General features: G+C 47.4%; 1 pseudogene; it reads right to left on the bottom strand.

Moving 5' to 3' along the window:
• Positions 1 to 274: 274 nt before the first annotated feature.
• LOC145688594 (small subunit ribosomal RNA) lies at positions 275 to 1,475 on the bottom strand (annotated as a pseudogene).
• Positions 1,476 to 4,633: the final 3,158 nt, after the last annotated feature.

Raw genomic sequence — 4,633 nt, forward strand, 5'->3', positions numbered from 1 at the left:
AAAAAAAAGGAAAATTGTAGAAAGAAAAAAAAGTGGTTGTTTTGTTAAATTTTTGAAATATTATTTTATATTTTGATTTATCATTTATATTATTTTATGATTTTAGATTTGAAAATGTGTGTAAAGTTATATGTGTGATTATGTTTCGTGTATCAATTTTTTTATTGTTTATATAATCTTGTTATTTTAGATTTGTAAAATCTTTATGTATCTTTGGATGTATGTATCAATTTCCTAATTTATAATAAATGGGGTGGAGGGGTTGTTTACTGAATGTTGAACTCCTACCCTATGGGGAATCTTTTTTTAAGCTTGACATTCAGCTTTGCAACCATACTTCCCCCGGAACCCAAAAGCTTTGGTTTCCCGGAAGCCGCCCGCCGAGTCATTGGAGGAACTTCGGCGGATTGCTGGCTGGCATCGTTTATGGTTAGAACTAGGGCGGTATCTGATCGCCTTCGAACCTCTAACTTTCGTTCTTGATTAATGAAAACATTCTTGGCAAATGCTTTCGCATCGGTTAGTCTTGCGACGATCCAAGAATTTCACCTCTAACGTCGCAATACTAATGCCCCCGTCTGTCCCTATTAATCATTACCTCGAGTTCCGAAAACCAACAAAATAGAACCGAGGTCCTATTCCATTATTCCATGCACCGAACATTCAGGCGACACGGCCTGCTTTGAGCACTCTAATTTGTTCAAAGTAAACGTGCCGGCCAATCAAGACACTCAATGAAGAGCACCGAGAAAGGAAAAACCGGCAGGACGTCCGGAACGATCAGTTAAACGCCGGGCGGCGAACCGATCGTCCGAGACCCAGATCCAACTACGAGCTTTTTAACCGCAACAACTTTAATATACGCTATCGGAGCTGGAATTACCGCGGCGGCTGGCACCAGACTTGCCCTCCGATAGATTCTCATTAAAGGATTTAAAGTGTATTCATTCCGATTACGGGGCCTCGGATGAGTCCCGTATCGTTATTTTTCGTCACTACCTCCCCGTGCCGGGAGTGGGTAATTTGCGCGCCTGCTGCCTTCCTTGGATGTGGTAGCCGTTTCTCAGGCTCCCTCTCCGGAATCGAACCCTGATTCCCCGTTACCCGTAACAACCATGGTAGGCGCAGAACCTACCATCGACAGTTGATAAGGCAGACATTTGAAAGATGCGTCGCCGGTACAGAGACCGTGCGATCAGCCCAAAGTTATTCAGAGTCACCAAGGTTTCGGACGGACGAACCGACCGATTGGTTTTAATCTAATAAAAGCATCCCTTCCATTGCTGGGCGGGATTCTAGTTGCATGTATTAGCTCTACAATTACCACAGTTATCCAAGTAGGATAGGTACGATCTAAGGAACCATAACTGATTTAATGAGCCATTCGCGGTTTCACCTTGTTTTGGCTTGCACTGAGACATGCATGGCTTAATCTTTGAGACAAGCATATGACTACTGGCAGGATCAACCAGGGAATTGACCGACTAAAAAGCCGGAAAGTGTTGGACACAACCAACACAGCGTTCTAACAAAGGATAGGAAAGCTACACCCGACCAAGCATTTTAGACTTCTGTTCCGCTGGAATAAGCCTACTCTTGCGGTGACTAGCTCCCGTTAATACTGGCCGTGTGACAGCCGCCAAGAGCATATTAGACTCCCAATCCAATGGAACAAGCCTACTTGTATCCTTGGGTTACAACAGCTTCCTTCCACACGTTGCCGGTACATCCGACACAGCAATTTTAAAGACTCCTCTTCCGCCAGACTAAGCCTACCTTTGTGGGGCCTGGCTCCCGTTAGAACTGCCCGTAAGGGTACCCACAAAAGCACATTTAGACTCCTCCTCCAGCGAAATAAGTCTACTCGTGTCCTACGGATGACTGTGGCTTCCGTTCACATATAGCCGTTCACCCGACACAGCAAATTTTAAAGACTCCTTTTTCCACCGGAATAAGCCTACTTTTGTGGGGCCTGGCTCCCGTTAGAACTGGCCGTAAGGGTACCCACAAAAGCACATTTAGACTCCTGCTCCAGCGAAATATAAGTCTACTAGTGTCCTTGGATGACAGTGGCTTCCGTTCGACAAGTGATACACGCTCAAACTGGCGATGAGTCTATACCGTCCTTAACTTAAGGAAAATCGGTACTTAAATGCCACATGGAGAATAAAAAGTCACTTACAAAAAACAATGCTCCGCATAAGCCTTTGTAAGCTAGAAAGGACATGCTATCTGGCCTCATTCCCAAGAAGGACAAGTAAGCTCCCGTCAACTGGCCCAAACTCTAAAGCGAGGACAGCCCGTTCAAAGTCAATCGGCATCCCTCCTTAAGAGTACAAAACGGCTCACTTCTTAACGACACTGGCTCTTGCTCCTTCAAGTGAAATCTGGCTCCTTTCACTCTGGCATTATCTTTACACATAAATCGGACTCCTCCGATTTAACAGGTGAACCTAACCCGGGAACTAAGGAAACTGGGAATAAAGACTCAGAGGCCCAATTACCTTGTTCGCCAGCCAGCCTTGCGCCGGCCCAGGCTAGAGACTTTCTCCAACAATCCCTGTTGAGCCCGAAGGATCCTAAGACCACTCGTGTGTACAAAACTCAGAGGCCCAATTACCTTGTTCGCCAGCCAGCCTTGCGCCGGCCCAGGCTAGAGAATTGCACGGATTATTCCTGTTCACCCTGAACGCATCTGAGACTACTCGTGTGTATGAAACCCAGAGGCCCAATTACCTTGTTCGCCAGCCAGCCTTGCGCCGGCCCAGGCTAGGGAATCACATAGACACGAGAAGGATCTCGTCAGCGGTTTGTAGCGTGCAGAAACTGCTCCCGTTTGAACTGACAATCCCGACAGAGCAATATTAAAGACTTCTGGTCCATTGAAATAAAGCCTACTTTTGCGAGCCTTGCTCATGTTAGGACTGGCCGTATGGCTGTGCACAAAAGCATATTAGACTCCTGCCTCAATGGAATTAGTCTACTCCTGTCCTTAAAGGGATGACAGTTCTTCAAGCATAGCATGCTACCTTCCGCAACTTACAGGCGCGGAAATGCTGTGGAAACGAGGAGACAAGTCCTCTCAAAGGTTTCATGGCCGTTCACCCGACACAGCAAATTTTAAAGACTCCTTCTCCACCGGAATAAGCCTACTCTTGTGGGGCCTGGCTCCCGTTAGAACTGGCCGTAAGGTTGCCCACAAAAGCACATTTAGACTCCTGCTCCAGTGAAATAAGTCTACTTGTGTCCTACGGATGACTGTGGCTTCCGTTCAAATATAGCCGTTCACCCGACACAGCAAATTTTAAAGACTCCTTCTCCACCGGAATAAGCCTACTCTTGTGGGGCCTGGCTCCCGTTAGAACTGGCCGTAAGGTTGCCCACAAAAGCACATTTAGACTCCTGCTCCAGTGAAATAAGTCTACTTGTGTCCTACGGATGACTGTGGCTTCCGTTCAAATATAGCCGTTCACCCGACACAGCAAATTTTAAAGACTCCTTCTCCACCGGAATAAGCCTACTCTTGTGGGGCATGGCTCCCGTTAGAACTGGCCGTAAGGTTGCCCACAAAAGCACATTTAGACTCCTGCTCCAGTGAAATAAGTCTACTCGTGTCCTACGGATGACTGTGGCTTCCGTTCAAATATAGCCGTTCACCCGACACAGCAAATTTTAAAGACTCCTTCTCCACCGGAATAAGCCTACTCTTGTGGGGCCTGGCTCCCGTTAGAACTGGCCGTAAGGTTGCCCACAAAAGCACATTTAGACTCCTGCTCCAGTGAAATAAGTCTACTCGTGTCCTACGGATGACTGTGGCTTCCGTTCAAATATAGCCGTTCACCCGACACAGCAAATTTTAAAGACTCCTTCTCCACCGGAATAAGCCTACTCTTGTGGAGCCTGGCTCCCTTTAGAACTGGCCGTAAGGTTGCCCACAAAAGCACATTTAGACTCCTGCTCCAGTGAAATAAGTCTACTCGTGTCCTACGGATGACTGTGGCTTCCGTTCAAATATAGCCGTCCACCCGACACAGCAAATTTTAAAGACTCCTTCTCCACCGGAATAAGCCTACTCTTGTGGGGCCTGGCTCCCGTTAGAACTGGCCGTAAGGTTGCCCACAAAAGCACATTTAGACTCCTGCTCCAGTGAAATAAGTCTACTCGTGTCCTACGGATGACTGTGGCTTCCGTTCACCCGACACAGCAAATATTAAAAGACTTCTCATCCACCAGAATAAGCCTACTCTCGTGGGGCCTCGCACACGTTAGAACTGGCCGTATGGCTACCCACAAAAGCACATTTAGGCTCCTGCTCCAGTGATATAAGTCTTACTCGTGTCCTCTGGGTGTGACAGTAGCTTCCGTTCAAGTATTCTTCGCATTCAGCAACCGCACAAAGCGGCATCGGCCAGAAGTCAATTGCCCGAAGGCGTGATCGACAGGCTAGGCCTCGGGTTAAGAAGGATTGTCTCCTTCCCGTAAACGACAGGTACTTCCGTATGAGAGCCTACCTCACACATTCCCCATCGCCACGTGCCCTCTTAGAAACAGCCGTCCGACCAAGGTTTCTGACATTCTTTGTCAAAATACGAGGAAGTCTTTGGACAACATTAGGCGTGCTGGCAAACCCGCA

The sequence above is a fragment of the Thermobia domestica genome, chromosome 6 (assembly GCF_964235325.1).
Source record: "Thermobia domestica chromosome 6, izTheDome1.hap1.1, whole genome shotgun sequence".
Lineage (NCBI taxonomy): Eukaryota > Metazoa > Arthropoda > Insecta > Zygentoma > Lepismatidae > Thermobia > Thermobia domestica.